General features: G+C 35.8%; 1 long non-coding RNA gene and 1 pseudogene across 1 annotated transcript in view; both read left to right on the top strand.

Moving 5' to 3' along the window:
- The window catches only part of LOC132439378 (uncharacterized), a 375,900-nt gene that overhangs the window by 186,339 nt on the left and 162,502 nt on the right, over positions 1-27,059 (top strand). The window lies entirely within an intron of this gene.
- LOC132440081 (U2 spliceosomal RNA) lies at positions 974-1,097 on the top strand (annotated as a pseudogene).

Here is a 27,059-nt window from a genome sequence, read left to right on the forward strand (position 1 = left end):
CTTTTTTCTTTGTTTTCCTCTTACTGGGTTATTTCAAAGTTTGTATCCTCTAATTCACTGACTGTTTCTTCTCCTTGATCTATTCTAATGTTGATGTTCTCTATTGCATTTTTCATTTCATTCACTGCATTTTCAATTTTAGAATTTCTGTTGTTGTTTTTTTAACAATTCCTAGCTCTTTGTTGAATTTCTCATTTTATTTGTGTTTTGTTTTCCTGATTTCATTGAATTGTCTTACAGTGTTTTTTTGTAGCTCATTGAGTTTCCTCAAAATAGCTATTTTGAATTCTCTATCAGGTAAACTGCAAGTCTCTGTGTACTTTAGGTTTGGTTACAGGATGATTATTGTGATCTTTTGTTGATATCATGTTTTCTTGATTCCTCACTTTTTTTTTGGAGTTTGCATTGTTGTTTTTGAAGTAGCAGTCGCCTCTCCAATCTTTATTAGCTGCCTTCACATGAGGGATACTTTTTTTATATACATCTTTATTGGAGTATAATTGCTTCACAATGCTATGTTAGTTTCTGTTGTACAACAAAGTGAATCAGCCATATGCATACATATATCCCCATATCCCCTCCCTCTCGAGCCTCCCTCCCACCCTCCCTAGCCCACCCCTGTAGGTCATCACAAAGCACTGAGCTGATCTCCCTGTGCTATGCTGCTGCTTCCCACTAGCTATCTATTTTACATGTGGTAGTGTATATATGTCAATGCTTCTCTCACTTTGCCCCAGCTTCCCCTTCCCACCCCATGTCCTCAAGTCCATCTCTACATCTGCATCTTAATTCCTGCCCTGCCACTAGGTTCATCAGTCCCTTTTTTTTAGATCCCACATATATGTGTTAGCATATGGTATTTGTTTCTCTTTCTGACTTACTTCACTCTGTATGACAGACTCTAGGTCCATCCACCTCACTACAAATAACTCAATTTCGTTCCTTTTTATGGCTGAGTAATATTCCATTGTATATCACTTCTCAGCCTTTTGGCTAAGATCAAGTGTAGTATCTGTTCTTATCAGTGAGGGATAGTTTTCACTGGTCTTGTTGCAATATTCTGAGACTTTCTCTGACCTTGTATGGATATACCTACTCCACACTTCTTGCTCCCTCTTGTGGCAGAATTCTTGTATGTCTTCTCTCAATCTTAAAATGCACCAGGCTGGCAGCTGCTAACCTCTCTTTTGTTTTCCCAAAGGTGGTGGTACTACAGCTCAAGATTGTGGTTTCTCCCTTGCCCACAGACTCTGGCCTGTTTTCTGCACATGCTCCCTCTCTATCCAAGCTCACTCTTGCCACCGCCCACAGAACATGTACAAGGAGCCAGCTGCAGAGTTGGGGGAGGTATGAGTTTGGAATTCAGGTCATTGTGGGTGTTCAAAGGCTACTTGGGGGATCTTGGGGTGAGATTTTCCCTGCAGCTCATGGGTGGGCTCTCTGCTGGAGTCCAGGATACAGTCAGCTGAAACTGTGTCCCATTAATGCCCTTGGATATTCCTATCTACCTCTTTCCTTAACTTCCCCTCCACTCCCCAATCTTGGAGTTCTTGATTAATACTCTGGCTGCTGTGAGTGAGAAATGGGTTTCTGTAACAGCTTCTTTCACTGCTTGGGAAGCCAGATGCTCACTCACTGCTCTCCCTTTCCCCTGCAGAAGAGATGGTTTTTTGCTCCAAAGGAGTCCTGAAACTTCTTCTCTGGAAGCCTGGACTTCTACAAAGGCTCTCTCCTCTGTGTGTGTCCACATAAGTCAGTGTTTTTCAGGTGCTCCCATTCTGTGGCTGAGCAGGGCTGGAGCCAGTGCTCATGCCCATGCTGGTTCCACAGCTTGTACTAAAGTCTGTCTTCCTATTACCTGATGCATATGGGGGCAGAACCTCTCTGGGGTCCCTTGGTGTATGTTGCTGGATTCCACAACTCCAACAGAGACACTTTAGTTCATGGATGAATGCCAAATTTTAGTTGTGAAGGAGGGTCAAAACCAAGGTCATCTTATGCTGCCATGAAGCTGTTATCATTCTTTTATCAAAGCTTTTATTTAAGAAGGAAGAGAAAATGTCATTTTTGAATAGTTTTGAGTGGGATTCTGAAAATAACTTATCTAAGAAGGCTTCCATTTTTAGAAAGATAAAAACAATGGATAGTGGAGAAGACAATGAAGTAGCAGCAAGTGTCCCTGGTACCTTAAACACAAACACTATATCAAAGTCAATAGAGAATTAAACTTTTATGCACATCTGTACATTGTAAAACTTACATATTTTTGCTCTTTTAGATGTTTTAGCTTCTAATTGTCCTTTATTCAGGAAAATTTATTTGACTTTTTTCTTTTTTTTTTTTTGTTTGGCTCTGTTGGGTCTTTGTTGCTGCACGCAGGTTTTCTCTAGTTGCCACGAGCGGGGGCTACTCTTTGTTGCGGTGCATGGGCTTCTCATTGCAGTGGCTTCTCTTGTTGTGGAACATGGGCTGTAAGTGCGCGGGCTTCAGTAGTTGTGGCACACAGGCTTCAGTAGTTGTGGCTTGCAGGCTCTAGAGCGCAGGCTCAGCAGTTGTGGCACACAGGCTTAGTTGTTCCGCAGCATGTGGGATCTTCACAGACCAGGGCTCGAATTCATGTCCCCTATATTGGCAGGCAGACTCTTAACCAATGCGCCACCAGGGAAGTCCCTAACTTATTTTTTAAAATAAGTTTATATATTTTATATATACTTCCATTTTCTCGTACTATCTTAAATATGTACTGATGTATGCATATTATCTGTGTATGTGTCCTTTTCACAAATGAACTGAACTTGCCAATGGTTTTTATCATTTGCCTATCATGGAGGCAAATATATATTTTAAAAATTTCAGCTCTTATTATTACCTCCACTCTCCAGTTTCCCAGTGATCTTCCAGTATCTGTCTTAGCTGCCCACCACAAATACCCTTCTTAGAAAATGACAACAACCCCTTGTATAGAATTTATTTTATGCTAAACACTATTCTAAGTGCCTGAGTATCATATGAAACTGATGTTGTTATTGCCCCCATTTTACAGATGGCACAATGAAACAAAGAGAAATTAAATAACTCACCCACAGTCATACAACTTATGGTGGCAGAACCAATATCCAAATCAAGGCAGCCTGTCTCCAGAGCCCATTTTTTTTAACTTCTATAAACCCCTGAAACTTGGCCATTCATTTCAGTTATTAACCCAGCAGTTATCAGTTTAGTTCATAATATTTATTTCCATTAAAATTGTATTTCTTTCCAATCCACAGTCTATTCACTCTGAAAAGTTTTTCTTCAGTTAGATAAATGCATGGAGTACAAACTTTAATATTATGAGTTTTTTTCTGATATTAATATGTCTTCTTTCCTTGCAAATGAAAAATTTATCACATTATAAATCACCTGAAAATTTCTTTAAAGAGATACCATCCTTAGATGCAACTCATATAATGCAAATACATCATATTTAGTACTTTGTGTGGTTGTAGCTTTCCTGATATTTGTCTTTGTGATTAAGTAGATAATCAAAAAACTTTTTCTAAAAAAAGTACTAAAAATCTTATAATGTTCCTGACAAGAAAATGATTAAGAAATTAAGATCACAGAGAAACATGGCACATGAATTTAATCCATATTAATGTTATATATTAGCTTTGATTTATTTTCCTGATGCAAACTCTGAGATATTTAGAATATTTTTCTTTCTGTGAAGTCTCAACAATATAACCCTTTAAAAGAATCCCTTAGGAAGTCACTTCTTGTATAGTTTGTGCCTTAGGGCACAGCAATTTCTTAACAAGTGTTAAAGAGCAAAAGATAACCCTTTTCTCCATTACCACCAAACACTCCCTTTTTTACTTACTATGCCATATTCACTTGAGTCCCCATAAAACCAACAGCAGAAAAAATTTTGTCCATAGTTCTTGTATTGTATTTTAAGCTTTTAGTCCTTTTTGCTTCCTTCACTGTCCTGCCCTTGACCCACCTCAGTAAGGTTTTTAAGAAACTTTTAATGTTAATAACTGTTAACTGTTGTTTAAGGGTTTCATAGTTCCCATATTATTTTATGAACACTACTAAGTCTGGAAAGTACATAAAGACTATTAGCAGAACACATTCACTTATGGCACCTTTATTGCCAATAGTTGACTTCCTCAGTCACTGTTGTTATAGACAGGCAGATCCTTTTGAATTGACAGGCAAACGTCCATTGAACATCTTTTATATGAACAAATTATGAAAGTGGGCTTAGGCAAGTAAACATATAACAAGAAAATATCAGAACATGCTCTATCGTTTACTTGGTATATGCTTTTAAGAAAGTTTCATGACTTCTTTAAAAATTAATTTATTTATTTATGGCTGCGTTGGGTCTTTGTTGCTGTACACGGGTTTTCTCTAGTTGCAGCGAGCAGGGGCTACTCCTCATTGTATTGCGCGGGCTTCTCGTCGCGGTGGCTTCTCTTGTTGCAGAGCACGGGCTCTAGGCGTGTGAGCTTCGGTAGTTGTGGCGCACAGGCTTAGTTGCTCTGCAGCTTGTGGGATCTTCACAGACCAGGGCTTGAACCCGTGTCCCCTGCATTGGCAGATGGATTCTTAACCACTGCGCTACCGGGGAAGTCCAGTTTCATGACTTTATAAACTCTTCTTTTATACAAGATTATATAATACCTGGCTCATAGACTGTGAGTATATTTTACCTCACTTTCTTTCCTCTAGCAGGCACCCAGTAAAAGTTTATGAAATTAATAAATATAAATAGTTAGCATAATTACTGAGAAATCTGTCATCCAGATTCTCTCTGTCACATTTTCCAAAGCAAAGATTTAGGGTAACATCAAGGAGAGAACTGTATTTGTGAACACTTAGGGAGACTCGTCTTATAAATGAGTGAAACTATCTTCAAAGAGCCATTTTTACATCTTTCCTATATACTTCTCTATTCCTCTGCCTTTTCTTTTTACTTGGTTTTTCCTTTCTCTCACTATAAGAGTTCATATAGTGGTTTTACTGCAGTAATGATTGTGGGAATGAGTGGAAAACTTTTCTTAATGTCTGGTCTTAATTGTGAAGGAATCTGATATCCAAAAGAATTATTTGCAAATATATCCAGACTTTACAAGTATTTTACTCTTAAGTAGAAACTATTTCTAGAAAGTAAAGGTCTCAAACCCTCCAAATTATCTCAGATAGTGGGCACAGTTATCATGGATGTATTAAACCTAGGATGACATTTGAAACTGTTTTCCACTCTGAAAAACAGTGGCTTTGCTTTATATCTTTGATAAAATAAATATCTTCAAGGTACAATGAGGTTTGGAGCAAAACAAATCCCAAACGCGGGTCATGTTGAAGATCCTTTCTTGAAAACTCTAAAATTTGTGTTGAAAATTAAAACAATAAATCATAGTATGACAGGAAAAATGTGAAACAGGCAGTTTTAGCTCTGGAAATGACTTGAGCACTTGGAACTGTTTGTTCTAAATCTAAATCTAAATCTTTGTTCTAAATTGAGAAATTTAACAAAACAATACTGGAGGTAAACTATCAGAGACAAAAATCTGAAAATATTTCTATTTTAATCCCATGGTTGATTAGTTTTGTTTTTGTTTTTGTTTTCTCTCCAGTGCCACAGTCCTAGCCTAATTAAATGCACATGTAATGCTAATTTTAATTGTATCAAAAATAGAAATCAAAAACAAGTCAGAAAACCCTCTAAACTAAATAACTCCAAAATGATGTTTCAGGAAACTACTCTTTTCATCTTTGCATGATTTCTTCTGAAACCTTTTTAGTTCATATGCAAAAATCATCAGTTAAGTCTGTGACAGCTTTTTGAGTAAGAGCAAACTTTGCCTTGACTCCTAGGCAAGTTCAGAATTGATCCCTTAATCTCTCCCTCCCCCTGCTCTGTCTTTCCTTCCATCTCTCTCTCCGTCTCCCTCCCCCTTCCCTTCTTCAGAGGCAGCATAAAATTTTGGATGACCATTGGATTTTTCAGAGGAAATAGACACAATTTCAAGTCCAGGTTCTACTATTTTCCACCTGTGAAAACTTAAGCACCTTATTTATCCTATTCAAACCTCAATGGTCTTACCTATAAAATGGAGCTAATAAAACTCACACAGAATGATTAATATGATGAAATTAGAAAATAAAGTACTTGACATATAAAAAGCATTCAATAAATGTAAGACATTATTTTAAAATACTATTTCTCTTTTGCTTTCTATGATCTTCCCTTCCTTCTTTTGTCCTGACTTAAATATAGCATGCTAGGCACTTGCTAAGTTCTGTGGTATCATAGTGAAAGAAACCTCATTTTTCCATTCCAGGAGCTCACAGTCTATTAGAGAAGATAATACCAAAACATGGGGAGAGGGGTAAATGAGGCCAAAAGTGGCCAGTTCTTTAAAAGAGTTTTAGACAAATATTTGTTTGAGACAAAGGACTATGCTGGCTATATACAGTTTAGGACAAAGGTATGCTGCTGCTAAAGAATGACTATTTCTATATCTGTTCTCTTCCCTAATACCAGTAATAGCTAACATTTTGGGGGTACTTGCTCTATATTTTACTTTTGTGGAGCTGCTTCATGTGCAAACTGATTAGTCAAAGTTCTTCCTTGGAATTTCTTGAGTCTCAAGATGCTCTTTACATAACTCCTCCACCTTGTGATAAAATATTTCAGTTTCTTGGACATTCTGGATAAATTGGATAAGCAGTTGTTAATTCCAGTTGAGTCCAATTCAAAATGTTGATCTCTTGCATTGCAGAACTGCAGGAAAATATAATGGTCCCAAAAGCAACTTTCAATCACAGTGGAGTAGGAGTCAGTGGATAAATGTCCCAGCCTCTAAATCCTGGATGGGTGCTGGGAACACTTTTAGATGTTCTAAGCTTCACAGAGGGTCCTGAGAAGGACTAAGATTAGAATGGTAACCACTCATTAACACATGCTGTTGGCCCTTTTCCCTTCTTTGTATCACTTTCTCTTATCCATCACTTGTGCTTCCTTGATCAACTCCCAAATAAAATACTTGCACCCAAGTCCTTTTCTTTGCTTCTGATGATGGGAAAATTCAATGTCAGATATGTTCCAACAGTATCTGATAATAGAAGTCGTTGAGTAAATGTACTGTCATCATCATCATTATCACTAATAAATTAATTAATCATTATCATTAATCATAATTAATCACCATCATTATCATTAATAAATTAATGATAAAGCTTGAAGTTCAGCCAGTACAACACAACAGTTATTAAATAATTTGATATCACTCCTCATAATTGTTAATTATTTAGTACTTAATATGTAACAAGTACAGTTCCTAAAGACCTTAAGGTTTTAACTTATTTAATCCTCGCTACTGTGACAAGAAGCAATTTTCATGCCACATTTTACAGATAAGAAAACTGAGGCATGTAGCTTTAATTAACTTGATTGTAGCCACAGAGCTAGTCAGAGGTTAGTAGAATTAGGTTTCAAAACCAGACAGCCTGTCTCTGGAGCCATCACACTTAACCACTGCAGATAAACTGACTTAGTCATAGTCATCATCATGAAGACCAAAATTAGAGGGTTTTTTGGTTGGTTTGTTTTTAGTACTTTGCCTTTATTTGGAAGAGTATAGCCTTCAACTTAGGAGAAGATTATCCAAGTCATTTTAGCCAGTCTTTTGCGTAAAGGTTTTGATATGCATTCTGGTCGATTCTTTTCCTGAATCTTAACTACAGGGCTATGATTCTGCTGTATCATGGCACCATTTGATATCAGGAAGGGATTCAGTAGAATATTAGAAAGATTTTTTTAACTGAAACTGACATGATCACTGGAGCAAATCGCGAAAACAGCTTTGCTATCTCCAGACTTAGTAACTTTAAAACTTGAACACACAATATTTGTTTTCATTATTTAGAATGCCTTCTTTTTGGCCAGTTTTTACTTATCTTTAATTATAATAGGGGTTATCTTCTCTAGAAATCTGTCCTTTGCCTCTGCAATTGAGATTATTTGCTTTCCTCTCAGTTTCCATGGTATATTATTTTTACCTCTTTTCTGACTTATGGAATTATGGTGTGGGTGTGTGCGCGCACGCACGTGTGTTTTACCTACTTCATGAATGCCTTAAGGCAGGGATTGAACTTGTTCAGAATTGGATCCCCAATCACTGGCAAAATTAAATGACAAACTTTTTTTTTTTTTTTACGGTACGCGGGCCTCTCACTGTTGTGGCCTCTCCCGTTGCGGAGCACAGGCTCCGGACGCGCAGGCTCAGCGGCCATGGCTCACGGGCCCAGAGGCTCCGCGGCATGTGGGATCTTCGTGGACAGGGGCATGAACCCGTGTCCCCTGTATTGGCAGGGGGACTCTCAACCACTGCGCCACCAGGGAAGCCCATCCGGAAGACATTCTAAATGAAGAAATACGTGTGTGTGTGTATGTGTGTGAGGCGTAAAAGAGCAACACATTGAATATGGTATGGGTTATTCATTAGACAAGGTGATTTTTCCAGGGTTCTGAATCTTTCACTCAAAGTAAAAAATCAAATGAATAAATTGCCTAATGTTGTACAATGTATGGGTAGGTTCTAAAACACGCTGGTCCTGCTCTGTGGGAAAAGTCATGATTACGTACCTAAATTGTATTAGCCCAGGGTGCCATAACAAAATACCATAGACTGAGTGGCTTAAATGACAGACTTTTTTTTTTTCCTTAACTGTTCTGGAGGTTGAAGTCTAAGATCAGAGTGCCAACAAGGGTAGGTTCTGGTAAAGGCTCTCTTCCTGGTTTGCAGAAGGCCACTTCTCACTGGGTCCTCACATGGAGGAAAAAAAACAAACTCCCTAGTTTCTCTTACAAAGCCACTAATCCCATCATAGGCCAGACTCTCATGATGTCATCAAAACCTAATTACCTCCCAAAGGCCCCATCTCCAAATGGCATCACATTGAAGGTTAAGGCTTCAACATATGAATTTGGGGTGGACAATTCAGTTCATAGCATAAGATAACCAAAGGTGAAAATTGACCTTGACACTGGGAAAAGTATGATTGGTTCTCATCTTTGTCCCATGTAGGAGGACATCTCACTTTCCATCCATTTGTCCAATTATTAATCATTTCTTGAAACTTATATGAGAACCCAGCTTCTAATTTAATCCTCTTTTAATTACCACATTCTACAACATATTTCTCCCATCTATGAGGCTTTTTGTTTTAGTTAAAATCAATCTCACACATAACTGGCCTCTAACTGGCTCATTAACAGGGTTATAAATGAATTTACACTTAAAGGAATAATTACAGATGCACTTTATATAGTATAATTATTTTCTTGTTAATATTATATAAATAACACATGTGCAGAATGTAAAGTAAATCTGCTGCAACAGTGTGTTCTTCTTCATATTGCCAGCACTTAGACTGGGGATTATTTATACTGGAATCTCTGTTAAAGTGATAGCATAGTAAAATATCTATTAATTATAGACTGTCTATTAACGGGTTGGATAGAATAATTGATAGATATAATTTATTGTTCATTTTGTGGTAATTGACTGCTCTCCAAACAAGTGTCCTATTGTTTTTGAAAATAGTTTAAGTCACAATTTATTTACTTGATATTATTATAGAATCTCTGACTCCCTAGAAACCTGGATCCCTGATTTTAGAGTTTACCTCTTTACTCAAAAGAAAATATAGGGCTTCCCTGGTGGCGCAGTGGTTGAGAGTCCGCCTGCCAATGCAGGGGATGCGGGTTCGTGCCCCGGTCCGGGAAGATCCCACATGCTGCGGAGTGGCTGGGTCTGTGAGCCATGGCCATTGAGCCTGCGTGTCCGGAGCCTGTGCTCCACAACGGGAGAGGCCACAACAGTGAGAGGCCCGCGTACCGCAAAAAAAAAAAAAAAAAAGAAAAAAAAATATTCAGAAGAAAATGTAGCAACTCTACACAAATATTAATTTTTCTTAGAATGAGGAAAAAGAAATAAGAAAAAAAATTGGATAATGCTAACCTTGGAAAAAGAGGAAGAAAAAGGTACTGTTGAGAAAGAAATTTTGGCCTTTGATAAAGGAATACAAAATAGACTAATTTAAGGTAATTATTTGGTTGAGAGAGTGGAGGGAAATAAAAGGATCAACTTAATTGGGGCTGTTTGTGGGACAAGATGGCACCAGTTTGTTGGTTGGCTTTGGGTGAACTAACTTTCTAATATTTTACCTTTAATTGGTCTATCAAAAGTTAACCAAATGTACAACATTTCTATGACTCTGTACAGGACCCAGCGTAGTTGCTGGGAAGTTTACTGCCAATCCTAGCGACAACAATCATATTCCAAGGAGAGTGACTATACTGTCTTTTTCTTTTATATAAGAGGACTCAATAAGAAAGTGTTGATTAATGAATACCTGTAGATATATCTGCTCCTCTGGATCTCTGTGATCTTCCTTGAGGTTAATAGAGCAATAGGTGCATGTTGAACAACAGAGGAAATCCCTTTGCTCCCTTGCTGCCATTCATAGAGACAAGCATATTAAGTCAATCCACAGAGATGTGGGGGAAAGGTAGGGCCCACCTTACGCTAGAACTTGTACACTAGATTTTGTGTTTTACACTAGACACAAAAGGGAAATAACCTAATTTGTTTGGGGATCATGAGATCCCCCAAATAAAACATAAGGTATAACATATACAGAATAATAGATAATCCTCACTGTGGCCTAGACAACACCACGTGACCTGTCTCTGCCCCAGTCTCATCTCCTGCTCTCCCCATTTCTCTCTGCTTCAGTTCCTGGTGGTTTGTCAGTTTTTGTTAGTTATAGTTCCCATGGGGTTTGGCTGTACTGTGACTCCTATCTTTTGGTGTCTAAAATAGTCACATAAGTGAAAAAGCCTGAGTGACTATCTGTTCCTTACAACTAAAAGAGAGAACTAAAATGGCCTCAAACACTTTCTACTAGATTAATTATTGCAGTTAAAAAATAGAAGCTTTTGTGCTTGTGTTCTTTACCATAAGCTTCTGGAAAATAGTGTTTATTTCTTATTTACTTTTTATCACTATAGTAACTACCAATGTTTCATGTATATTAAATGCTGAATAAGTGAACGATGGCAGGAAACTAAGCAGCTTATCAAGTCAGCAGGTATCTTCTTCTGCCCTTTCCCCACCAAAATTTCAAGAGATCACAAAAGTCACTAGAAATTTTTCTGGTCGCAGGATTTAACTTCTGGCCATATTTCTCTTGGGGCCTCTCTTTTAACAATGAATTTGTCCTAAATCTCTGTGGTGCATCATTTGTTGACCTTTTATTAAATGTTGTCTGAGGTTCACTGGGAAGTTAGAAAGATTTGGAAAAGCTCCTTTTTATACCATGGACAAAACAGAGGCCCTCTTGAAGACTTTGACCTCTGTAAACAGGCGAGTAGAGTCTGGGATCATACCATTCAATGTAGGTTCAGAAAAGAGAACTGCAGTGGACACTCAGACAAAAAAGAAATCGTAAACAGAACCCTGAAGGTGAAGTTCAGAAACTGCTTAGAGAGTGTATCAGAGACCATGTAGAGTTCTAAATGGAAACCTAGAATAGTGAAGTGAGAAACTAGCAGTTTTAGGTGTTGTAACTGTCACTAAATGTATCAGTGAACCAAAATCCCCTGGGAACTATTTTCAGATTCAAATGTCTGGTTATCCCTACTAAGGGCAGATCAGAACCTGCCTGCTAACTGTAACAACTAGGATAATCAGGTTCTGTTTCTATTTCCTGCTTATTCACATATGGGCCATATCTATTTTCTTGCATGCTCAGTGTATTTTATGTTGAATATTATGGAGGATACATTGTAGAAGTTCTAGTTAATCTTTCTCTGAATGGTGTTGACTTTTATCCTTGGAGGCAATGAAATTAATTAATTAACTTATTAAATACTGGAGGCTTAGATTTATACATTGTTAGGATAGACCTATTTCAATTTAGTTTTTCCCTTAGTTCAAGGCTTATACATACATAATGTGCATCTCTTCTGGACTTGCGGTGGAAAACCTGAAGTGTTTACTGTGTCCCTATTAATTGCACTTAAATTCCATACTCCTATCTCCATTAAAATAGCATGGAAATGAGACATCCTTTTAGGTCATTCAATCTTCCGACACCATTATCCATTAAAGAAAGGCAAATAAAAACTACATTGAGATACAACTTCATATACATTAGGATGGAAACATTAATTAATTAAAATATTTTAAATTGGAAAATAACAAGTGTTTGTGAGGATGTGCAGAAACTGGTACCTTTATACATTGCTAATGGTAAAATTATTGAACTACTATGGAAAATATGTTCAAGGTTCCTGTCTTAGTCCATTTGGGCTGCTATAACAAAACTACCATAGACTGGGTGGCTTATAAACAACAAACATTTATTTCTTACAGTTCATGAGGCTGAGAAGTCCAAGATCAAAGCATTGGCAGATTCGGTGTCTGGTGAGAGCCAGATCTCACGTGGCAGAAGAGCTAAGAGAGCTCTCTCAGTCCTCCTTTATAAGAGCACTAATTCCATTTTTCAGGGCTCAGTCCTTATAACCTAACCACCTCCCAATGGATCTAATTTCTAATACCTGGTGGGTAGGTTTCAACATATGAATTTTGGGGGGGACACAAACATGCATACCATAACAGTTCCTCACAAATTAAACATAGATGGCATATGGCTCATCAATTCAACTCCTACATATATACTATAAAGAAAAACAGGCACTCAAACAAATTCTTGTACACAAATGTTCATAGCAGCATTATTCACCATAACCAAAAGGTGGAAACAACCCAAACGTCCATTATCAGACCAATGGATAAATAAACTGTGGTATATAAATAAAGTGGAATATTACACAGCCATAAAAAGAGATTAAGTGCTATTGCATACTATAGCATGTATTATCCTTGTAAACATTAGGCAAAAAGTGAAATAAGTCAGACAAAAAAGTTTGCATTTTGTGAGATTTTATTTATATGATATATCCAGAATAGATAAATTCATAGCCACAGAAGGGAGATTGGTGATTGCCAGGGGCTGGAAGAAGAGGGAAGTGGTTAGTAACTGCTTATGTACTAGTTTTTTTTAAAGTGGTGAAAATGTTTTGGATCTATACTGTATAGAAGTGTTGGTTACACTACACTATGAATGTACTAAATGTCACTGAATTGCTTAGTTTAAAATGGTTAATTTTATATTGTGTGAATTGTACCCAATTTTAAAAATTACAAAAACAATCAAACAAAAAAAGAAGGAAGGCATAGAGAATACCACCGTATACAGACAAATTCCTTCTCCATGACTTCCACATTTTTCTATGCAGCAAAAAAACCCCAAATCATTTAAAAAATATTTTTCTGGTAAGAAAAATTATAATTTCAAGATCAAACAAATAATAATGCCAAATGAATGAATAAGGTGATATTTTATTGTGTTCCTAGATTTTATTTCTTCTGTTTTCATCATATACTCATATGCCATCAAATATTAAATAAGATACATATTTCAAGAATTTTTTCAGCATTCACTAATTGAATAATACAGTCTCAGGCACCAGCAGGGTAGGGTTAATGAGGTACAAAGATAAGTAAGGTAAATTTCCTGTTTTTAAGATGCACACTATATAGTAAGCAAGTTGTAAATAAACTCTTTCCATCATTGTACAAAGTAGAAAAAGTAAAGTGTCAAAAGAGAGGTGTATATATTTGCCCTATTTGAGAGCATATTTGCAGCTAAGGAAACCAAAAGCGAATTCTGAAAGCAGGCTGATCTTTACCCTTGAGGACAGGTAAGACTTTGGCATGCAAGGATTGGGAAAGATGTTCTGTTTTTTGTTTTTTTTTTTCTTGGCTGCACTGCGCGGCTTGTGGATCTTAGTTCCCCAATCAGGGATCAGCCAGCAGTGAAAGCAGAGTCCTAACCACTGGACCCCCAGGGAATTCCCGGGAAAGATATTCTAAACAGAAATATTAACAGGAAAATCAGACAGGGAAGAAAGTACGAAACACATTTTAAAAAGTAGTTGATTCGGGAGTTGTATAGTGTGGGGAAAGTAAAGGTTAATTAAGCAAGTGAAAATCTGAGCTCAGTGAAGAGAGGGACTGTATGGGCCTCATTTGTAATTTATCTCAATGAACAAGCAAAGTTTCCCAGAGATCCCAAGCAATCAATACATGAATATAATTGAAAGAACAAATAAGTAAACTGAGGTATGATAAAGAATGTGAAAAAGTTCTATAACCTGCAAAGTACTCTATAATTAAAGACAACTTAGAGCTGGGGCACAAATACTTTGAAGATTACTGCAGTGGAGTCTACTGGAGATTATTCCTAATAGGAACATCATGTGAAGAGATTTACTCAGTTAACTTCAAAGACTGCACAGAAGAAGCAAATGGATTAGATGCTTTATGTTCTCAAACTTCACACTAGAGACTGTCTAATTAATCTGTAATTACAAAACTAGAATGATTCTTCCTTAAATGTTCCAGGAAGGAGATTATGCTTCTTGCAAGTTTTGCTGCTAATATCTTGGCAATTAGGAGATACTTCTTAGTAAACAGTCAAACTTAACCATAGGCACAGGAGGACCTTGAAATTTGCTTATGAGATCTCCATCCTTCCTCATCTTAACATCACTCCTGTCTTCAGTAAAGCCCACTGGAGGTAGAAAAAGCTAAATCTTCACTGTGGCTTAACTTTTCTTAGTCTCCATGAGATAATGAGTTTGAAATTAGGTGACAGTGCTCTGCCTAAAAACAATTTTTGTAATAATCCAGGGTGGAATTAGGAAAACCACTTAGAAATCTACCACCTAATGGATGTGAGGAATACGACATTTCCTTGTACCAAAGATAGAAAAGTGAAGATAGTAAGAAGATGTCAAATCCTAGGTATATTTTGAAAATAAAACAAAGAATTCACTAATGAATTGGCTATGAGGGTGAGAAAGGGAGAAGTTAAGGGTGTTACCAAGGTTTCTTTGGTTTGAACTACTAGAAGATTAGAATTGCTGTTTATTAGATGGTATGAGTTCCCATATGACCAGGTTTGAGAGTGGGAATCAAGAATTCTGTTTTAGTATGTTCAGTTAGAGAGTCCATTTAGATATCAAAGGAGAGAGTCCAATTCGTGGTATTTGTCAATCTAGAGTTCAGTGGACATATCAGGTCTGGAGACATTAATTTGGGAGAAATCATTCTACAAATGATATTTAAGGGCAAGAAACTGAATGACATTACCTAAAGAATGAATTTAGATCAAGGAGAGAAGTGACATAAGAACTTGAAGCCAGAATTGACTCAATATTTACTCCAAAATTTATAGGCTAGGAAGAAATGGATAAAATGATCTGAAATGGAAAACCTGATGAGGTTGAAGAAAAACTAAAGGAAGAGTGTTCTAGAAGCCAAGTATAAAAATTACATAATAAAAAAATGTCCTGTACTGAATTAAGCAAAACCAAAGTGACAAAGTTTGCATGATATAAAACTATCTATATAATAACTGGTATTATATAGACATAAAAGTGTGTATGAGTGAATATTTCTGTATATGTTTACATGTACATAATTTTTTTAGAAAACTTCACAGAAGTGAATAACTCTGGTTACCTCCAGAGAGTAGCAGAGAAAAGGATGGAGGAATGGGAAGTAAATCCTGTTTCTTTTTCACTCTTGTTTTGATTAAAATTTTCACATCTATCACTTTTTAATAAATATTCTTAAAATCAATTTTAATAAAGATGCAATATGAAATATATTTGCAAAATATACATTAATCAATGTTCTGTTTTTACTCAGGTTTTTTTTTAGGTTATAGTTCCCAATTTAAAAAATGTTTGAAATGTCATGAAATGCCATATTTACTTTTGATTAATAAAAATGTTTCTAAACAATAGGGTCAAAAGCAAGAGAATTTTGAAACTAATTTCTTTTACCTGACTCAAACAACATGTCAATCTCATAGATTTTCTTAAACAAATGAGCAAAGAGCAGCATGATATAGCAGCAAAAGAGCACAGCTAAAAGGCAGATTTAGGATTGTGATGTGAACTGTACCATTTTTGTGACTTCAGGTAAATCACATAATCTTTCTGTGCTTAAATTTTTTAGTCTAGGTAATTAAGATGATGATGATGCCAACAAATTCATCCTGGATGGATACACAAAGTTTCAGTGATTATTAGATGGGATAATGCAAGTCAAATTGGTTTGGAAAAAGGAAAGCCTATTAGATCCCATTAAATGCATAAAGTATTAAGATCATTGCCTTGCACATAAATTAAATCTCTGATCATTTGCTTCCAAAACTTTGATTACAGAAGTTGTGATCCCACAGGTACTTTTTAGAACTTAATATTTATCAAGACTTTTTATATCCCTAATATTTGGAAAGACAATTATGTTACATATGGTGCATTTACTCCATCAGCACTGCAGACCCTAAGGCTATTTCATATGCAGCATCATTTCAAAGTCTCATTCTCTTTCACTGCCTCAAGTGAAAAACTGATTATGATTTTAATCAATTCATTCAAAAATAAAGGCTAACTTCCTTAATAGCTCTCATGGTTCAGACAATATTTCCATCTGAGTCAGCTTACATTTTGTTCTTTATTCGTTTCATCCCATTTACTTTTAGTTCTTTGTCCATGTAACTATTATTTTTTCAGTGTTTATGTCTCAAAATAAATAATTGCTCTAATAGGAACTTCTTTATATCTACAAAAAAATACATAGTGAAGCTTTAAAATATGGTTACCATATTCCCCCCAGAATTCTATTTGGTTACATAAAGTTTATTGCCTGTAAGATATGTTCTAACTAGCCTATGAACAGTGAACACTGCAGGTTAACTCTTTTTTATCTATTCTGGCCAACTGACATATTAATATTCAGTAACAAATGGAATCTAAAATATTAAGGAGTTAGGAGAAAATAATTTGCCCCCAGTGAGCTATCATACACTCCTATTTAGGTTTGGTGTAGGAAAAAAATGGTGGTTTTATATGCCTGTTAGATTTCTTTAAGGTGGTTATCATTGTCACAAATGACCCTGGATAAACAGTATAGGTTCAAGAACCATAATGGATTCACCAATTCATCTATAGAAGAGACCACCCTTAGGACAACTCAGTATCACCAGACATCCCATCCATAACAGCTTCAAGGAAGAAGGAACATAAGCTTGTTCTACAGTGGAAAAACAATGCTATGAATATTGTTTTTGTAAAATATAGACATTGAGGAAAATATATCAGGACAGGTGTTGAAGAGGCTTCTTTAGAACACATTTCTCTGCTACCATCCTTGACTCAGTTCCAGTTTTTGGCTTCTCAGTGTGAGGAGGCAAGCTGACAGGAAAATGTTTGTTTTAACTCCAGTCCTCTCCCATGTTAACCTCTACTTTTTCAGTGTTCTTGTAGTTTATACCTTGCTTTGAAAGCTCAGAGATAATTGTAAGTGCTTCATGAATTCTTCCTGCAGAGGTGCTGATTGATTTATATTTAATTTTTTTTCTAGTATATTATCCCCCAAATTTTCTGTTTTTGAGTTACTGTATAAGATCTTACTTTGCTGATTTGAATTCTAACTTTAAAATGAGATAGAAATTTCTAACTATTAAGGAGCTTCATATTTTTTTTCAAGATTATTTTTCTCTTTAAATATATTTGGGCACTCTTTTATCCATTTTGTTAGCTTTAATCAGTGTCTTTGGAGCTGACTTTATACTGTCCTTATCAATCTAATGCCATGCGGTCCTAAGAGTATCCAGTAATTCAAAACTGCCATGGACTACTAAAGCCACAGGGAAGTTCATTCATTCATCTTCCTACTACTATTTCTCCTGAAATGGAGTTCATCAATTTCTGTCCTGAGGGGTGTGAAAATTAGCTGTGTGTAGAAACAGTGGACTCTGCAAAATACTTGTAGTACAGTTGCATGTAAGTTATTGACTCTAGATTTAGTTCCTTCTTTTTTGCCACCCTTTGAGAATAAGAATTTTATGCTTCATGCACCATTATATGGATATCCAGATATAGGTCTAGCTATACATAGACCTAGTATATGGATATGTATATCTATATCATTCTATCTACCCATCCATTATCTATAATTTTCCTACAGGCAAAATTTTAATAGATGTTTTCTTGAACATTTTATGTGTTCAATATTTTTGTAAATTTATGCCTAAATTTAACTCCATATTGAAACTGATTAGCTGAACATACATTTAAACATTATTAGCATTCTTTCAACAAGAAAAATTTTGTTAGCAACATATAAAACACAAATGAAAACAAAAAATGAGTAAATAAAACATATGATATACATTAACATCTTGTTTAGGACACATTTTTATTCAGGTGTGAAAGCACATTTATCAAGATTGCTTTCTGTTGCAGTATCTGGGAATATATACTATTATTATATATTATTAAATATTATATACATATAAAATGTTTTACAAGCAGATGCAAATCAAAATATTCAGAATCCAACTGTGGTAGAATTTCAGTTCCCTTCATAATAAAATAAGTAAAGAACTAATAGAACTAGAGAGAATCTTAGAGCGTTTCCAGTTAGATCTACTTTCTTTATGTGGTTGGTACACAAGAAATATATTAAGAAAAGTATTTGTGATATTTGCTCATACCCTTGAAAATTCTCCAAAAGAGAGGAATGTATTCTTAATATAAGAAAATTCATTTCTCAGTTATTTTTCTCAATATTCTCTGTATAAATGATGATTGAAGACCAAAAACAATGTTTTTTAATTTTGTCCTCCAACCAAAAATTGTTTCTAAATCACAGTATTACTGTTAAAATTTCTCCTAACTTCCTACCTTTCCTTCTTCCTCTGTTCATCTTTTACTTAAATTTATATTTTTCTGACATATGTAAATTCCTCATCTTCACTTATTCAGTTCTGCATTTTTATTGTTAAAGCAATTTTATTTTATTTTGAAACAATCTAAAACTCACAGAAACATTGGAAGTTCAATACAGAGAACTTTTATTTTCCTTCATAGAACCATTTCAGATTAAGTGGTCAGCATCATGCCACATCAGTCAATCTAAAATGTTTGTTAATTTGGTTTTATTTGAGGTTTTCCTGTGATCACATTCAGGTTACACATCTTTAGTAAAAATGTCATTGAAAAGATGATGTATTCTTCACCTTGGATCCCATCAACACCCAATTTTAATTTGTCTCATAACTGATGATATTCACATTGATAATTTAATTAAGATAAATAGTATTTTATTCTACTTTGCTTCACTGTAGATAAGTATTTTGTAATGAAGTGCTTGGTATTGTGGAAATATAACGCATCAAACTTGCTATTTATTTATTTATTTCAATTAGGACTCATAGTGTCACACTTTATTCAATATCACTTATGTATTTTTGCATTTGGCTAAAGCCAGTGAACGTTCCTTCAAACAAGATCCTGTGTCCATATCCTTATCATCCTTTGAGGACTTCTTTTATGGTTCAAAAAGATATTCTAAGCTTGTCTGCCTGAACCCTGGACTCAGCCATTTCCCCCAAGAGCCCTAAAGCACTCATTCCTTTGAGTGGAGAATAATATTTAGAAACAAAGACACCAAGATAGGAGTGTTCATTTATTTTGAGGTATTGAGCTGTCAGTGCTCTGAGTCCTTCTGAGGATATGGAACTATGAAGTGTATCTATCTATCTATCTATCTATATGTGTGTGTGTGTGTGTGTGTGTGTGTGTGTGTGTGTGTTATAAATATATATATACTAACATTTAATCTCAATATCTATGTTTCTATCTATCTAATCTATTGAAAATCATGAGTTAATCCTAACATTTCCAATTTTAATATAAAAATCATTGGTTTCATTATAGTTTTCTTTCTTTCTGTATATGTACAGCCCTTCTCTGACAGTGAGAAATGGGGCTTCCACTATCTTTATTATATTTACTTATTTCATCACATCTCCTGTATGTAGGCAATCTCCCATGGGTGCTGCCACATCCTCTTTCATGGATATATCCTCTTTACTATCACTGGGCTGGGTTGTTACCACTGCTCTCACTTCCTACATGGATATTCCTTCATCCTGCATGTGCTTTGAACCTCTGTCCTAGGCCATCCTCACCTCTGCATCAGCACCCTCCATGCTCTGCTTGAGATTCAATGCTCTGAGCCAGACAGCTCTTCTACATGATGGCTGCTTTTCCCTCCTTGAACTTTAAAACAACGCTCGAGGCTCTGTCTCTGTGTGGGTGCCATCCTTACTTGTTCAGGCTCTAACTTTCCTCTCCGATCCCTGCGCTCACCTATCTTGGTTGGCCCTACCCAGGGGCTTAAGAGGTATTGTTCAGGGAGAGAAGAAAATGGAAGGGCATGAAAGGAGAAAGAGAAAATAAAAATGAAGAGAAAGAGGAGGGGAAAGAATTTTCTTTTTCACCCTTTGTGTTAATATAATCGCACACCCTTCAAGTTAGAATTATTTGCATATGGTAGGGAAGAAAGGGAAGTTCAGAAGGCAATGAATAAATTACTTTAGCTAATAGGAAAGAAGGAGGACTGAGAACACTCACACATTAATAATTTCCCTTTGCTGCTTTCCAAACACAGTGGGACACTCAACACTCTGGTCTGTTTTTAATGCGTGTAAGATTGAGGTGAACTACCTTCAGGGTATGTCTCATTCAACATCTCTCCTTTCAAGCTGACTAAAACTTCTTTGAATCTTCTTGGATTTATTGCAACATGTAGGAACGCCTCCCACAGGATATAGATTAAGGTTATTAGGACCTGTTTTCTTCTTCCCTTACAAGCTTTGTAAACATGACTGTCCCCCATCTAGAAATTTCCCAGACTAAAGGCAGTTCTATTGCAGAGATAATTCATCATGCTTCTTCATAAAATCACCACAGAGGATCTCAATACTATCTTCCAATGATTTTCATTACAGAAGTAAAACGTTGTATTCCCTGGCTTTTTTACTTTAAATATTTATGTAATTGCCATTACCAATTCTTTCAGTAAGCATTTTCAATGGCCTCAGCTTCAAAATGCACAGGGTAGCTAAGTACCCTTACACTGCTACTACAAACACTAATAGTAATAAAATCACATGCTATCAAAATCTGCGAACCTAGGGGAATCTGTCAAATGATGCTGTAGAGTTCTAACTGCCTTTTTAATCTTCTTCTTGAAAAATGTAGAAAGTCTGGGATATAAAAACTGGTATTCAATCCCTTTGAAAATGTATTTTTATTATTGCTCAACAATTGAAATACAAAATACTGAGTGCATAGTCAAAAAGTAGCAGACAGGTATTGATATTGGCCTTGGCTCTATAATTGACTAATTGGGTGACAAACCAGCCATGTACCATCTCTCAGCCTCAGTCTCTGTATCTGTAAAATAGAGACCAATGTGGAGGGAGAATAAAGCAGGATTCTGTATGTTTTCTAAGGGTTCATTCAGTTATGAAATTCTTTTTTTTTAATTATTTTTAATTTTTTTTATTGGGGTATAGTTGCTTTACAATGTTGTGTTAGTTTCTACTGTACAACGAAGTGAATCAGCTATATGTATACATATATTCCCTCCCTCTTGGACCTCGCTCCCATCCCACCCATCTAGGTCACCCCAGAGCACCAAGCTGAGCTTCCTGTGCTATACAGCAGGTTCCCACTATCTATCTGTTTTACACATGGTAGTGTATATATGTCAATCCCAATCTCCCAATTCATTCCACTCCCCCTTCCCCCACTCCGTGTCCACACATCTGTTTTCTACGTCTGCGTCTCTATTCCTGCCCTGCAAATAGGTTCATCTGTACCATTTTTCTAGATTCCACGTATATGCATTAATATATGATATTTGTTTTTCTCTTTCTGACTTACTTCACTCTGTATGACAGACTCTAGGTCCATCCACATCTCTACAAATGACCCAATTTTGTTCCTTTTTATGGCTGAGTAATATTCCTTTGTATGTATGTACCACATCTTCTTTATCCATTCATCTGTCAGTAGGCATTTAGGTTGCTTCCATGTCCTGGCTATTGTAAATAGTCTGATTTTATCATCTGAATCTTTTTCTCACTTTATTTTATTCTTAAGGGTTAAAAGAAATTCTCAGAAAAGGAGGCAAATAAGTCTTAAATATGAAGACTATGTAAAACATTAACATATATGATAATTGATTTCTTTATAGGCTTAATGGTCTTCTTATCTGGACCTCATATCCTTGGTCCTAATACAGGCTTCCCTGGCTCTGGTATGTTTATGTCTGAATTCCATCATTCTTTAATTGACTCTCATCTACTATAGCCTATCTAACGCAGCCGAAAATTCTAGGCAAGAAGGTCCAATGCAGTGAGCAGCAAATAGCCAGAATGATTTCTGGAATCTAGATGGATTTTCAGAATCTCACACACAGTGTACAAACACTCCCCATCACCACTTCTTTGGGTTCCCCTGCCTTTTGCAGAGCTTCAAAGTAATTACCCTTCCTCCCTGAATCTTACCAGCCAGCTATGGTTTACACCGATAGCGTTCTCAATCATTATGACCACAAAACTGCATTTAGGAGTTTTGTTAGCAGAAAGCACCCAGGTTTTAAGCTTCCTCTTATCTCATGTCACTGTCTGATGTCGTAAGCTTGTGTAGTTAACTCTTGCCTTGTGCTGTGCCTCCCAGATTACCTCTTAAGGTACATCCTAGGATAATTCTCTGCTGCTATGAGTTATGTTTCTTCTTTCCTTTTAGCCTGCCTATCTTCCTTTCTTCCTTTTTTAAATTCCATCTTAGTGTCTTCTGGAGAAGATCAAAAGATCCGTATTTCTTGGAACATCTACAGCAATTCCATGTTAGCAATACTGAATAGACAGATCCAGTGTCACTCAGCATAATAAATAATAATTGGTTAATCAAAATACTTGGTTCATGACACTTGATATTATTCATAAAATAATAATAGCCAATTTTATTGAATGTCCTTTATGTGTCAGTCATTGTGATTAGAACTGCACATATATTATCTAATTTTCATAAAAATTCTTTGGGGGGAGGTTTTTGTTTTGGGGTTTTTTTTCCCCCACATTTACCAGAGGGGGAAACTGAGTTTTCAAGAGGTTGTCATTAAACAAATTCAACACAGCTGATAAGTGGCAGATCCCACTTCCACATTCTTGTTGTGTGATCCCGGAACTCAAGCTTTTAACTATTTGATGTTGCCTCCTAAATTCTCTTACGGCGTTCACAATTATGTGCTTTTACGAATAGGCATTCTGATTTTTGGAAACTATGTTTTTCTGTTTGTTTGGCTGCTTTAACATACTCCAGATAATGGTGGCTTAAACAAGATAAAAGTTATATCTCCTCATGCCCTCGCCCATACCTGCTCTCATATAGACACACACAAATTGGTAGGTCTTTTGCTCTGGGAGGCCCACCAGGAACAGAGGCCCTTCAGTCTTGTGCCACAGTCTTCTAGGTGTATTTTTCTTGCCTACATGTTCAGAGCTGGCTCCCCACCTCCACACTCACATTCCAGGCCATAATAAGGTAAAAAGGGAAACTGGAAAGCAGGCTTTTGTTTGTTTGTTTTTTAAGGACATCAAACTAAAGTTATACATATTGCTTCAGTTCACATTCAACTGGACAGAATTTAATCACAGGGAAACACCTTTTAGCAAGGGAGTCCAGAAATCTAAAGACTATGTGTGTTGCAATTTGCCCAGTTAAAACATGATGTTTCCATTTTCAAAAGGAGGAATGAATGTTGGGGGATAATTAGTAGTGTCTGCTTACTAAGATGTTGAAATAATATTTATATCAAACCCCACATTCATCTGCCATATACATTCTTAAAAACTATTGATTTAAGAATTCAGTTAGCTGTCTATTTTTGGCAGATATGTTTTATAATTGAGATACAGTTAATCACCTATGATCCCCCAAATGTTCCTGCAGCGTAGTAGAAAACATTAAACACATTTATTTCCCTACCTCTTGCCTGCTGGTTTGCTGTTGTCAGTGGTTTCTTTACTTTGCTTCCAGCCACAACTCCAGTTTTTGTGGCCCTTTTCTGTAACTCTAGTACTCACCAGGAAGAGAAGATCTTCCTTCCCTTGAATTCTCAAGCCAAGTTTTTTAGCAATAGTTGCTCCTGTTGATAGCCCTCCAGAGCACCTATCTCTTGTTGCTCATTTTAAGTCATGAGTTTCCAGTTGGGATCCTGACTGACAAATATTGCTTATTACACCAATAAATAAATAAATAAAAACGATAACCTTCTCTGTACTGTTGAAACTGCTTGTAATCAGAGCAAAGAAAGTGTAATTTATATCAATAATTCTCAAAGTGTTAATCCACAAACTTTGTGGATAACACATATTAATGTAGTCCTGAGAAAGCCTTCACTAAGCTTAATCGTGGTTAATGATGTAGTTGATTTACATTCTTGAGAAACTTTGTTATATTATTGTGGGCCAGCAGCAGACAGTTCTTAGACAATCAGGAGAACTGATTGAGTCTATCAGTATTTGCTATTCTTCATGGTGTTGCACCAGCTACAGCTGTGATCCACTTGACTCTGTAGATTATGTCACATTTCATCTTCCTTGTAAAGGCCACAATTATAAGAAGTTTCTTCCTGAAGTAAGGAAAGAGAAAGAGATATGAATTTAAAATTAGAAGATGAAAGACCTTTAATTATAAAGAACTGTCTTTCGAATTGGCTCAAAAGACACTTCTTGTACTTAATATGAAGTTTCCCACTGAGGATCCTTTTGTTTTAATTACACTGGCTATCATTTTAAGGTATAAAAGGTTTTTTTTGCGGTACGCGGGCCTCTCACTGCCGTGACCTCTCCCGTTGCGGAGCGCAGGCTCCGGACACGCAGACTCAGAGGCCGTGGCTCACGGGCCCAGCCGCTCTGCGGCATGTGGGATCTTCCCAGACTGGGGCACGAACCCGTGTCCCCTGCATCGGCAGGCGGACTCTCAACCACTGCGCCACCAGGGAAGCCCCATAAAAGTTTTTTATATCTAAATGATCAGGTGTAGTAATAGGTGTGATTAAGATTCTAATTTTAATACTTCATTTTAGGTAAGGAAGACAGTTAAAAAGAGAAGTAGGATATAATAGTTATAATACAAAGATATGAAGAATTTGTTCCACAAAATATAATACTGAAGATTTCTTTCAGAGGAAAAATCAATTTTGGAAGGTGCTATCCTAATTCTACTGAAGGAAAATAGAAAACAATAGCACATTCTTCTAAATAAAACATAGGAAATGAAGAGATGGGAATTAAAAGTTTCTCAAAAATAATTATAGAATTTAATTTCATTGTATTATTGCTGAACATGAGAAAACATTTAATTTTGTTAAGATTTTATGTGGATTGCAAACCTTATTTAAACCTTAACATATTCTTAATGTGGAATTCTGATTCAATTTTCTTTTATAATTTTATTTGTTAAAGGTACATTTTTTAAAGAAATGGAGAATTTTACTTGTTTTTAATATTATCAAGAATACCTAAGATAATCCATACAGAAAAGCTAGTAATATAGGAAATATTTATTATGTATTTATTATAAACCAGGCACTTGGCTAGATGTTCCATATATACTATCTTGTTTTATTCTCTCAAATAGTTAGTAATAGATTGCATTTATGCATATTTAATACAGGCCGCATAGAGTTTAGAATGCTTTATGCACATTAATTCATTTAATTATCACATCAACCCTAAGAGCTAAGTACTTTTATTATCCCCTTTTACAGATGAAGAAATAGAGCACACAGAAGTTAAGCAACTTGTTCATTGATAGAACAACTAGTAAGTGCCATATTTGGGATATGAACCCAAAACTCACTCTCACAGACAAGTTGTTTCTATCACCCACATTTAACAAAAGAAGAAACTGAGTCTTAACATTTAAGTAATTTTTCTAAGGTTATATGCAAGTAATTAATAGAGCTAGGATACAAATCAAGATCTATTTCTAATGTTCTAATAATACAGTTAGAAATGACAGCCACTAGATCACCTACTCTGAAAATCCCAGAACTACGGATGTTCCATGACCTGGTAGCCAGTAATAGAGAGAGGTCTAGAGAATTGACTTCCAGAATCCACTAACTGAAGACACCAAGTTTTTGGGGGGACACCACGCCTTATTTGTTTGAGTCTAAAATACTTGAAATGGGGATAAAGGAGTCAACTGATTTGTTTATGTTACTTTACAGGCCACTTTTTTGATGATAAATCCTGGAACTTTTAGAAAGATATTAAACTTTATGTCTCAGCTATTAGAAGACTTTGTATCTGGTCACAACCTTGGAATTAACATAAAAACAAACAGAAACAAATTTTAATAAAATTTTTAATATGACAACTGCTACATGTATAGAAAAAGCCTGTTACACTCCATCCAGTACTTTATACAGAGTTACTTTAAATTAAGTCAAATTCTTCTGTTGTTTTGGATATGAACAAGATTCTAATAAGCTAATACACTTAAAATCTTATTTTTTTTTTAACTTTTAAGATAAACGAGTATGTGTGGATGTGTGTGTGCGTTTAGAGACTAGAAGCTAACATTCTAGGATTACAAAAATCAGATGCTTCTTTTTATGAAAGAAGAGACCTCAGGGCTGTAATATCACTCCTAATATCATTTTTTAGTTTTGCGTTATGTAACTATTTTTTTTAAAGTGGATTCAAGATGCTGGGACAGTATTTTTTGAGCTTCAAATTAGTGAGCTTATTCCATAAGATTAATCTTTGGATTCAGTAAAACATAAAGCAATTATTTAAATCAGAGCCTCAAGCTGGAGCTGTACTTTGCAAATACATGCTTGATAGTGCAAAACTGATATATTTGTTCATTAGCAGAGGTGAAAATCAGAACCTGGGTATTTATTAATAATTTAGTAATAATAATTAAATTACAATCTCTGAAATCCAAAGTTAACTTTTTCAAATGATTATTTGCAAAAAAAAAA

The sequence above is a fragment of the Delphinus delphis genome, chromosome 16 (genome assembly GCF_949987515.2).
Source record: "Delphinus delphis chromosome 16, mDelDel1.2, whole genome shotgun sequence".
Classification (NCBI taxonomy): domain Eukaryota; kingdom Metazoa; phylum Chordata; class Mammalia; order Artiodactyla; family Delphinidae; genus Delphinus; species Delphinus delphis.